Genomic DNA, 12392 nt, shown 5'->3' on the forward strand with positions numbered 1-12392 from the left:
CGACATGCACATTTGCTCGAGGGCAAGAAGACAATCGTTGTGACGCCTGCATTTGATGAAACCCTCTTGAATTTGTTGAAGCGCCCCTGCTGAATGCAGATTGCAAAGAAAAGCTGGGCTCACGCCATTGTCCTGTGCAGTGCAGGCACTGAGGACACGGAACAAGCTGCAACGTTGCTCTGCTGCAGACGTGGCTCAGGCTGATGTTGCAATTGGACATTGAAGCTCAATCCTCTTGATGAAGACAAGAAAGGCGCAGCAGCAGCATTTCAGCTCCATGTGCCGAACGCTTGTGTGTCCCAAATTTAACAGCAGCTGGGACAACAAGAATGCCGGTTCCACCGAGATTTGAACTCGGATCGCTGGATTCAAAGTCCAGAGTGCTCACCATTACACCATGGAACCAAGTGGCTGTCCTGTGCCAGGGCTACAGTCTTTTCTCCAACTCCCCTGGCATTCTCAGTCCCTGCAAGCATCCCTGACTGCACTTGAATGCAATATGTCGTCTGACGGAAAGCAGTGCATCCTTTCAATGGAAGATTTCACCAGCTGCACCGAGTGCAAGAGTGGATCACGTGGCAGGCAGCTGGCATAAGAGTAGCAGTCAGACGGATGGCAATGGAAAGTGATCTGGGCGGAAGCTTTTCCTCCTGAATTGGACCTTGTTGTGAAATTGCAAAAGCTGCCCTTTTTGCAAATGGAATCGCGCGGAGTGAGAAAATAAGGTTCCACCGAGATTTGAACTCGGATCGCTGGATTCAGAGCCCAGAGTGCTCACCATTACACCATGGAACCCAGAGGCAACTTTGCCTTTGCAAGTTGTCAATCAGACATAGCTTTCTCTTTTACAAAAGCACAGACGACATCGAACAGAACTGTGGAATGTTTCTTGCGCAGGAAGAGGCCAGACGCAATATCAGCAACCACTTACATCTGCACAGCAGCCTTGGAGTAAGAAAATATCTGCAAGACACTTTGCAGCACTATCCGACATCATTTGCGGCGTGCCTCTTCAGAAGGATATATTTGCACAGCTGATCAAAAGCTTGATCCAATCCTTTGCTTTGAAAGAGCGCCTCAAACAAGGACAAAGAGCGAGAAAGGCCGTCGCTTTTAAGGAGGCAATTGCAGAGCTTAGCGAACAGGCAGCTGAAGGCACGGCCACCGACGCTATAATCGGGGCAGCCAAAGAGTTCAAGATGGGAGGAGCGCAGAGATTCTGCTAGCTTTGAACAGCTGAATGAGCTTACGGCGATACGCAGGGGCGAGGCGGCAAAGGAATTTTAAACAGGCATGGGAATTCGAAAAATCAGCGGTCGTCAGAGCGGTTGACAATGTCGTTGCGCCAACACAGGGTTGCTGGGTGAGCTGCACTAGGTGCCAATTAGGACCTGGGCAGCAGAGATTTCCATGAGCTCGCATTTACGGAGGGTGCAAACCGGAAGGATGTCCGCCGGCGTTTTGGAATAGTCAAGTCCACAGGTAACAGAGGCACGGATGAAGACGTCAGCAGCGGATCAGCTGAGGCAGGGACTTAGTCGCGTGACGTTGCAGAGGTGCAAGTAGGTGTCCTTGCTGATGGACCAGACGTGCGGGTGGCGGACCGGCTGAGGCTCAAGTGGGACATCGAGCTTTCCAATCGTGTGTCTCAGCGTCAGATAGCGGTCGGGAATGGGGATAAAGTCAATGCCTCGGCAACGGGGTTTGTGACGGGGAGCTGCACTGCAAATGGCCATACCTTGCTGAGCCCTCCAAATAGCAATGCATTTTCACGAGCAAATTGCAAGCACTGGACATTGTAATTTCCAGTCTGCATTCCGGCTTGATCTTTTCTCAGGCACACCTTCAGCTTCCCCACTAGTTGTTCTGAAGGTGTGGATGCTGTGCAACTCGGACAGTCCAGGCTGCAGCTTCTAATGTCACTGCTTGTGTTTGCCATTTCTCAGCACACTCTAGTTTGGCACACTTGCCAGATGATCAGTTTATAAACGTTGCAAGGCAGTGAAGCAAGAAACGACGACATGCACATTTGCTCGAGGGCAAGAAGACAATCGTTGTGACGCCTGCATTTGATGAAACCCTCTTGAATTTGTTGAAGCGCCCCTGCTGAATGCAGATTGCAAAGAAAAGCTGGGCTCACGCCATTGTCCTGTGCAGTGCAGGCACTGAGGACACGGAACAAGCTGCAACGTTGCTCTGCTGCAGACGTGGCTCAGGCTGATGTTGCAATTGGACATTGAAGCTCAATCCTCTTGATGAAGACAAGAAAGGCGCAGCAGCAGCATTTCAGCTCCATGTGCCGAACGCTTGTGTGTCCCAAATTTAACAGCAGCTGGGACAACAAGAATGCCGGTTCCACCGAGATTTGAACTCGGATCGCTGGATTCAAAGTCCAGAGTGCTCACCATTACACCATGGAACCAAGTGGCTGTCCTGTGCCAGGGCTACAGTCTTTTCTCCAACTCCCCTGGCATTCTCAGTCCCTGCAAGCATCCCTGACTGCACTTGAATGCAATATGTCGTCTGACGGAAAGCAGTGCATCCTTTCAATGGAAGATTTCACCAGCTGCACCGAGTGCAAGAGTGGATCACGTGGCAGGCAGCTGGCATAAGAGTAGCAGTCAGACGGATGGCAATGGAAAGTGATCTGGGCGGAAACTTTTCCTCCTGAATTGGACCTTGTTGTGAAATTGCAAAAGCTGCCCTTTTTGCAAATGGAATCGCGCGGAGTGAGAAAATAAGGTTCCACCGAGATTTGAACTCGGATCGCTGGACTCAGAGCCCAGAGTGCTCACCATTACACCATGGAACCAAGAGGCAACTTTGCCTTTGCAAGTTGTCAATCAGACATAGCTTTCTCTTTTACAAAAGCACAGACGACATCGAACAGAACTGTGGAATGTTTCTTGCGCAGGAAGAGGCCAGACGCAATATCAGCAACCACTTACATCTGCACAGCAGCCTTGGAGTAAGAAAATATCTGCAAGACACTTTGCAGCACTATCCGACATCATTTGCGGCGAGCCTCTTCAGAAGGATATATTTGCACAGCTGATCAAAAGCTTGATCCAATCCTTTGCTTTGAAAGAGCGCCTCAAACAAGGACAAAGAGCGAGAAAGGCCGTCGCTTTTAAGGAGGCAATTGCAGAGCTTAGCGAACAGGCAGCTGAAGGCACGGCCACCGACGCTATAATCGGGGCAGCCAAAGAGTTCAAGATGGGAGGAGCGCAGAGATTCTGCTAGCTTTGAACAGCTGAATGAGCTTACGGCGATACGCAGGGGCGAGGCGGCAAAGGAATTTTAAACAGGCATGGGAATTCGAAAAATCAGCGGTCGTCAGAGCGGTTGACAATGTCGTTGCGCCAACACAGGGTTGCTGGGTGAGCTGCACTAGGTGCCAATTAGGACCTGGGCAGCAGAGATTTCCATGAGCTCGCATTTACGGAGGGTGCAAACCGGAAGGATGTCCGCCGGCGTTTTGGAATAGTCAAGTCCACAGGTAACAGAGGCACGGATGAAGACGTCAGCAGCGGATCAGCTGAGGCAGGGACTTAGTCGCGTGACGTTGCAGAGGTGCAAGTAGGTGTCCTTGCTGATGGACCAGACGTGCGGGTGGCGGACCGGCTGAGGCTCAAGTGGGACATCGAGGTTTCCAATCGTGTGTCTCAGCGTCAGATAGCGGTCGGGAATGGGGATAAAGTCAATGCCTCGGCAACGGAGTTTGTGACGGGGAGCTGCACTGCAAATGGCCATACCTTGCTGAGCCCTCCATTTGCAATGCATTTTCACGAGCAAATTGCAAGCACTGGACATTGTAATTTCCAGTCTGCATTCCGGCTTGATCTTTTCTCAGGCACACCTTCAGCTTCCCCACTAGTTGTTCTGAAGGTGTGGATGCTGTGCAACTCGGACAGTCCAGGCTGCAGCTTCTAATGTCACTGCTTGTGTTTGCCATTTCTCAGCACACTCTAGTTTGGCACACTTGCCAGATGATCAGTTTTTAAGCATTGCAAGGCAGTGAGGCACAATACTTGGCATTAAAAATGTGTGGAGGCACTTTGGAATCTGTGCACACATTCTTCCTGAATGCAGATTGCAAAGAAATGCTCAGCAAACATCATTCTGATGTACAGTCAAACACAACATGGGACAACAAGGAACTTTCTGTACTGCTGATTCAGATCCAGCTGAGCTTCCAACTGAACATGGAGTTCCATCCTAATTGATTAAGTTAGTTGCAGCCCGGGAGCTGAAATTACATTCCACATGCCCATCCCACATTTTCCACTTGCTGAAAGAAAACAAATTCAGATTCCAACAGGATTTGTATTTGGATCGCTGGATTGAAAGTCCAGAGTGTACAGCATGGAACCCACACGTCTTGTCCTTACTCTTCCTGATGGAGCCCACCTCCACCAAACTCTTCCCTGGGGAGGTCCCAGAAACGTGTCACTGGCTAACTCCCCAGGTCACCCAGTTCAAGCCCTTACAATATTATCAAAGTCAACTTTCATATTACGTTTTATGGTTCCAGCTGCAATTATTAATCTGATTACAGCTTTATTGATTTGTTATGAATTGATTATTAAGGAGGTGGGTGTAGAGTACAAGGTCACCAACTTGTACAATGTTTGCCCAAGACTTCTTGGAACTTGTTGGAAGAATTCGATGACTCGAGAACACCTTGTATTTCTCCCAATTGAACAGAACTGTTGCTGATTCCATCAGTCCGTCCATTGGAGAATGTCTAAGGGCCCTTCGAATTACTGGTGGGAGTATTGAGTATGGAGCTTGCCGCTTACATCAGAAGGAAGCCATCAATTAAGCAGCGACGCATTTTCATTTACAAGCTGTACAGATTGCCAGGGCTGAAGTGCATTGCAGCATTTAAAGAGGTCTCATTAAAGATAATTAATTTTTATCATCAGTGCGTAATACAGTCAGCCGATCAGCACAGAGTACACTGACTGCTGATCTCTCCAAAACGGTCAGGTAACTGCACTGGGAATCCGGCCATCTCCACTCCGACTCACATTCACAAGGACAATGGTTCACTAGTGTTTATGTGGGTGGAAACTGTGCTGAGGGGGTGCCACGATAGTAAGATAAGCTTGTCTGAAAGTCTGGTTCTGGCAGATAATTGCTTATTGCCATGATTTGAACTTGCAGAGGTGCGAATCCAGACACCTGCAGGCTTAACACTCAAACACTGAGCTGACGCAATTTTCTTGGCGCAGTGTCTGTGGGTTTCTTGCGGCAGGTTTCATAGACTGAGGGAGAGAGTGCACAGGTCCTCAGATGGAGGTCCTGCTGGAGGAGGTCCAGAGCAGGAGGCAGATTTTGTCCTTGCTACGGGGAACGACAGCACCTCACCCCCTGACTCCACCTGTCCCTCTCTCCTGGCCTCATGCCCTCCGCCCATTCCTCCTGCAGACCTGTGGGGGGGGGGAGCGGGGGGATCCCCGAGCAAGATGTCGATGACCAAGCTTTCCTTTTCTCCTGGTGACTCCCTGAAGGTGCCCATTATGGTGGAGTAGCACAGCACTCACTCTTGCAACAGTGTGCAGACCGCAAGCTGAGTGTGCAGATTAGAGTTTGGTGAGTGGTGAGTTTGGTGAAGTGAGGGAGGAAGTGCTCCATCTTTCTACTTTTTTTCATGCCTTTTTATCCCTCCATTATTTGATTCCTGCTTCGGTGCAGTGGAAGGAGCTGTTTGGTGAGTACCTGGTAAGTTATTCTACTTATAATAAATAGTCTGTAAAGTTAAGATATGGCAGGGCAGCTCTGCTGAGTGGAATGTACAGCCTGTGGCATGTGGGAAGTCATGGACGCTCCATGCGTCCTAAACAAACATGTCTGCAGGAAGTGTCACTGGCTGCAGAAGCTTGAACTCTGGGTTTCGGAACTTGAGCGGCGGCGGAAGTCACTGTTGTGCATCCGCGAGGCGGAGGACTATGTGGATAGCACGTTTAGGGAGGTGGTCACACAGGTTAGGAGTATGCTGGCAGAGAGGGAATGGGTGACCGCCAGGCAGTCTAAGCGAACCAGGCAGTTAGTGCAGGTGTCCCCTGATATGACCTCATTCGCTAATCGGTTTTCCATTTTGGATACTGGTGAGGGTATTGGTTCCTCAAAGCAGTGCAGTCAGAGACAGGTTTGTGGCACCACGGGTGGCTCAGCTGCACAGGAGGGGAGGAAGAGGAGTGGAAGAGCAGTAGTGATAGGGGATTCGTTAGTCAGGGGATCAGACAGGTGTTTCTGCGGCATGTTGCCTCCCTGGTGCCAAGGTCAAGGATGTCACAGAGAGGCTGCAGGACATCATTCGGGGGGGGGGGGGGGGAGGGTGAACTGCCAGAGGTCGGGGCCCACATTGGTACCAATGACATAGGTAAGAAGGGGGATGAGGTCCTGAAAGCAGATTTTAGGGAGCTAGGAAGGAGATTAAAAAGCAGGACCTCAAAAGCAATAATCTCAGGATCACTCCCAGTCCCATGTGTGAGTGAGCACAGGAACAGGAGAACTGAGCGATTGAACACGTGGCTGGATAACTGGTATAGGAGGGAGGGCATCAGATTTCGGAGACATTGGGACTGTTTCTGGGGCAGGTGGGACCTGTACAAGATGGACAGGTTGCATCTTAGCAGGACTGGGACAGATATCCTGGCAGGGAGATTTGCTAGTGCTGTTGGGGAGGGGTTTAACTAAATTGTCAGGGGGATGGGAACTTGAGAGGGAGCTCAGATTGGAGGGAAGCAAAACTGGTAACTTGCCATGGGTGTGGGAACCAGGAAGAAGTATCGGAGAGGAATATCAAGGTACACAGTATACTGGGGAGATAGATAGCACGAGAGTGAGGATTTGAATTTATTAGGTGGGGTCAGAGTGAGGGAGAAAGTTATAAAGTCTGAATTAGGAATAAGTGGATTTTTTGTGAATGCACAGAGTGTGTTTTTTGTTTTTGCTTTTAGAGATACAGCACTGAAACAGGCCCTTCGGCCCACCGAGTCTGTGCCGACCATCAGCCACCCATTTATACTAATCCTACACTAATCCCATATTCCTACCACATCCCCACCTGTCCCTATATTTCCCTACCACCTACCTATACTAGGGGCAATTTATAATGGCCAATTAACCTATCAACCTGCAAGTCTTTTGCATGTGGGAGGAAACCGGAGCACCCGGAGGAAACCCACGCAGACACAGGGAGAACTTGCAAACTCCACACAGGCAGTACCCGGAATTGAACCCGGGTCGCTGGAGCTGTGAGGCTGCTGTGCTAACCACTGCGCCACTGTGCCGCCCCTAATTTGATTGATGAGGTACAGATTGCCATGTGGAAATATGATGTTGTGGCTATAACAGAGACCTGGCTCAAAGAAGGGCAGGACTGGGTATTAAATATTCCTGGATGCAAGGTGATCAGGAAAGATAGGGAATGGTAAAAAGGGGGAGGGGTGGCGGTATTGATTAAGGAGAGCATTGCAGTGCTGGAGAAAAAGGATGTCCCAGAGGGGTCGAGGACAGAATCAATTTGGCTAGAGTCAAGGAACAAAAAAAGTGCGGTTACATTGCTCGGTGTTGTCTATAGGCCACCAGCTAGTGGGAAGGACGTGGAGGAACCAACGTGCAAGGCAACTACAGAGAGGTGCAAAAATTATAGGGTAGTTACAAAGTTACAGGCCATCATGCAGCTTCCACTGCAGTTTAAGACTCCGTTTTGCCCACCTCGGAATCTCTTTAGCGCCGAAGCTACTGATGTTGCAGAGGGGACAATAGCCCCCTGAGCATTGTGTCATTTTGGGGGGTTTTGGGCATTAAAATGGGAAATTAAACTGTTTCCTGTTTCTTCATCCATGCAATGAAAACGAAAACATTTATTGGTTCAATGTTTGTGTCACAAGTTAGAGTCATAGCGTCATAGAGTTATACAGCACAGAAACAGGCCCTTCGCCCCATCGTGTCTGTGCCGGCCATCAAGCACCTAACTATTCTAGTCCCATTTTCCTGCACTTGGCCCGTAGCCTTGTATGCTATGGCGTTTTAAGTGCTCATCTAAACACTTCTTAAATGTTGTGATGGTTCCTGCCTCTACCACCTCTTCAGGCAGTGCGTTCCAAATTCCAACCACCCTCTGGATGAAAAAACATTTCCTCAACTCTCCTCTAAACCTCCTGCCCTTACCTGAAATCTATGCCCCCTGGTTATTGACCCTTCCGCGAAGGGAAAAGGTCTCTTCCTGTCTAATCTATCAATGCCCCTCATAATTTTGTACACCTCAATCATGTCCCCCCTCATCCTTCTCTGCTCTAAGGAAAACAACCCAGCCTTTTCAGTCTCTCTTCATATCTGAAATGCTCCAGCCCAGGCAACATCCTGGTGAATCTCCTCTGCACCCTCTCCAGTGCAATCACATCCTTCCTATAGTGTGGTGCCCAGAACTGTACACAGTACTCCAGCTGTGGCCTAACTAGCATTTTATACAGCTCCATCATAACCTCCCTGCTCTTATGGTCTATGCCTCGGCTAATAAAGGCAAGTATCCCATATGCCTTCCTAACCACCTTATCTACCTGTGCTGCTACATTCAGTGATCTATAGACAAGTACACCAAGGTCCCTCTGACCCTCTGTACTTCCTAGGGTCCTACAATCCATTGTATATTCCCTTGCCTTGTTAGTCCTCCCAAAATGCATCACCTCACACTTCTCAGGATTGAATTCCATTTGCCACAGCTCCGCCCATCTTACCAGCCCATCTATATCGTCCTGTAATCTAAGGCTTTCCTCCTCACTATTTACGACACCACCAATTTTCATGTCATCTGTGAACTTACTGATCATACCTCCTATATTCACGTCTAAATCATTAATGTACACCACAAACAGCAAGGTCCCAGCACCGATCCCTGTGGTACACCACTGGTCACAGGCTTCCACTCGCAAAAACAATCCTTGACTATCACCCTCTGCCTCCTGCCACTAAGCCAATTTTGGATCCAATTTGCCAAATTGCCCAGGATCCCATGGGCTCTTACCTTCTTAAACAACATCCCATGCGGGACCTTATCAAAAGCCTTACTGAAGTCCATGTAGACTACATCAACTGCTTTACCCTCATCTACACACCTGGTCTCCTCCTCGAAAAATTCAATCAAGTTAGTTAGACACGATCTCCCCCTGACAAAGCCGTGCTGACTATTCCCTGCTGCTTCAAGTGGAGATTAATCCTGTCCCTCAGAATTTTTTCCCACTAGTTTCCCAACCACTGATGTTAGATTCATAGATTCATACAGCACTAAAACAGGCTCTTCAGCCCAACAAGTCTGTGCTGACCATCAACCACTCATTTATATACTAATCTTACATTAACCTCATTTCCCTCTCACATCCCCACAATTCTCATACCACCTACCTACCAACACCCGGGGCAATTTACAACGGCCAATTTACCTATCAACCTGCAAGTCTTTGGCATGTGGGAGGAAACCAGAGCACCCGGAGGAAACTCACACAGTCACAGGAACAACTTGCAAACTCTGCACAGACAGTACCCAGGTCACTGGAGTTGTGAGGCTCTGGTGCTAACCACTGTGCCACCATAAATGCCTGGCCTGCAATTATCTGGTCTATCCCTGCTACCCTTCTTGAATAATGGTACCACATTCCCTGTCCTCCAGTCCTCTGGCACCTTTCCCGTGGCCAGAGAGGATTTGAAAATTTGTGTCAGAGTCCCTGCTATCTCCTCCCTTGCCTCACACAACAGCCTGGGTAAAATCGCATCTGGGCCTGGGGATTTATCCACTTTTAAGCCCGCTAAAACATCTAATACTTCCTCCCTTTCAATGTTAATATGTTCAAGTATATAGCAATCCCCCTCCCTGATCTCTGCACCTGCATCGTCGTTCTCCACAGTGAAAACAGTGAAAACAGATGAAAAGTAAAGTTAGAACATAGAACATAGAACATAGAACATTACAGCGCAGTACAGGCCCTTCAGCCCTTGATGTTGCGCCGACCTGTGAAACCATCTGACCTACACTATTCCATTTTCATCCATATGTCTATCCAATGACCACTTAAATGCCCTTAAAGTTGACGAGTCTACTACTGTTGCAGGCAGGGCGTTCCACGCCCCTACTACTCTCTGTGTAAAGAAACTACCTCTGACCTCTGTCCTATATCTATCACCCCTCAACTTAAAGCTATGTCCCCTCGTGTTTGTCATCACCATCCGAGGAAAAAGGCTCTCACTATCCACCCTGTCCAACCTTCTGATTATCTTATATGTCTCTATTAAGTCACCTCTTCTCCTCCTTCTCTCTAACGAAAACAACCTCAAGTCCCTCAGCCTTTCCTCGTAAGACCTTCCCTCCATACCAGGCAACATCCTAGTAAATCTCCTCTGCACCTTTTCCAAAGCTTCCACATCCTTCCTATAATGCGGTGACCAGAACTGCACGCAATACTCCAGATGCGGCCGCACCAGAGTTCTGTACAGCTGCAGCATGACCTCTTGGCTCCTAAACTCGATCCCCCCACTAATAAAAGCTAACACACCATATGCCTTCTTAACAGCTCTATTAACCTGGGTGGCAACTTTCAGGGATTTATGTACCTGGACACCAAGATCTCTCTGCTCATCTACAATACCAAGAATCTTCCCATTAGCCCAGTACTCTGCATTCCTGTTACTCCTTCCGAAGTGAATCACCTCACACTTTTCCGCATTAAACTCCATTTGCCATCTCTCAGCCCAGCTCTGCAGCCTATCTATGTCCCTCTGTAACCTACAACATCCTTCGGCACTATCCACAACTCCACCGACCTTCGTGTCATCCGCAAATTTACTAACCCACCCTTCTACACCCTCATCCAGGTCATTTATAAAAATGACAAACAGCAGTGGCCCCAAAACAGATCCTTGCGGTACACCACTAGAAACTATACTCCAGGATGAACATTTACCATCAACCACCACCCTCTGTCTTCTTTCAGCTAGCCAATTTCTGATCCAAAGCACTAAATCACCTTCAATCCCATACTTCTGTATTTTCTGCAATAGCCTACCATGGGGAACTTTATCAAATGCCTTACTGAAATCCATATAGACCACATCCATGGCTTTACCCTCATCCACCTGTTTGGTCACCTTGTCAAAAACCTCAATAAGGTTTGTGAGGCACGACCTACCCTTCACAAAACCGTGCTGACTATCTCTAATGAACTTATTCTTTTCAAGATGATTATAAATCCTATCTCTTATAACCTTTTCCAACATTTTACCCACAACCGAAGTAAGGCTCACAGGTCTATAATTACCAGGGCTGTCTCTACTCCCCTTCTTGAACAAGGGGACAACATTTGCTATCCTCCAGTCTTCCGGCACTATTCCTGTCGACAATGACGACATAAAAATCAAGGACAAAGGCTCTGCAATCTCCTCCCTGGCTTCCCAGAGAATCCTAGGATAAATCCCATCTGGCCCAGGGGACTTATCTATTTTCACACTTTCCAAAATTGCTAACACCTCCTCCTTGTGAACCTCAATCCCATCTAGCCTAGTAGTCTGTATCTCAGTATTCTCCTCGACAACATTTTCTTTCTCCACTGTAAATACTGATGAAAAATATTCATTTAACACTTCCCCTATCTCCTCCGATTCCACACACAACTTCCCACTACTATCCTTGATTGGCCCTAACCTATCTCGAGTCATTCTTTTATTCCTGATATACCTATAGAAAGCCTTAGGGTTATCTTTGATCCTATCCGCCAATGACTTCTCGTGTCCTCTCCTTGCTCTTCTTATCTCTCCCTTTAGATCCTTCCTGGCTAGCTTGTAACTCTCAAGCGCCCTAACTGAGCCTTCACGTCTCATCCTAACATAAGCCTTCTTCTTCCTCTTGACAAGCTCTTCAACTTCTTTAGTAAACCACGGCTCCCTCGCTCGACAACTTCCTCCCTGCCTGACAGGTACATACTTATCAAGGACACGCAGTAGCTGCTCCTTGAATAAGCTCCACATTTCGATTGTGCCCATCCCCTGCAGTTTCCTTCCCCATCCTACGCATCCTAAATCTTGCCTAATCGCATCATAATTTCCTTTCCCCCAGCTATAATTCTTGCCCTGCTGTATATGCCTGTCCCTGCACATCGCTAAGGCAAACCTAACCGAATTGTGATCACTATCACCAAAGTGCTCACCAACTTCTAAATCTAACACCTGGCCGGGTTCATTACCCAGTACCAAATCCAATGTGGCATCGCCCCTGGTTGGCCTGTCTACATACTGTGTCAGAAAACCTCCCTGCACACACTGGACAAAAACAGACCCATCTAAAGTACTCGAACTATAGTATTTCCAGTCAATATTTGGAAAGTTAAAGTCCC

General features: G+C 48.3%; 4 non-coding genes across 4 annotated transcripts; all 4 read right to left on the reverse strand.

Annotated features, from left to right (window-relative positions):
- Positions 1–333: 333 nt before the first annotated feature.
- Positions 334–405, reverse strand: trnaq-uug (transfer RNA glutamine (anticodon UUG)). The gene has a single exon. It is a non-coding gene; the product is annotated as a tRNA-Gln (tRNA).
- A 318-nt stretch (positions 406–723) lies between these two features.
- trnaq-cug (transfer RNA glutamine (anticodon CUG)) lies at positions 724–795 on the reverse strand. The gene has a single exon. It is a non-coding gene; the product is annotated as a tRNA-Gln (tRNA).
- A 1555-nt stretch (positions 796–2350) lies between these two features.
- trnaq-uug (transfer RNA glutamine (anticodon UUG)) lies at positions 2351–2422 on the reverse strand. The gene has a single exon. It is a non-coding gene; the product is annotated as a tRNA-Gln (tRNA).
- Positions 2423–2740: 318 nt separating this feature from the next.
- Positions 2741–2812, reverse strand: trnaq-cug (transfer RNA glutamine (anticodon CUG)). The gene has a single exon. It is a non-coding gene; the product is annotated as a tRNA-Gln (tRNA).
- Positions 2813–12392: the final 9580 nt, after the last annotated feature.

The sequence above is a fragment of the Heterodontus francisci genome, chromosome 48 (genome assembly GCF_036365525.1).
Source record: "Heterodontus francisci isolate sHetFra1 chromosome 48, sHetFra1.hap1, whole genome shotgun sequence".
NCBI classification, from domain to species: Eukaryota; Metazoa; Chordata; class Chondrichthyes; order Heterodontiformes; family Heterodontidae; genus Heterodontus; species Heterodontus francisci.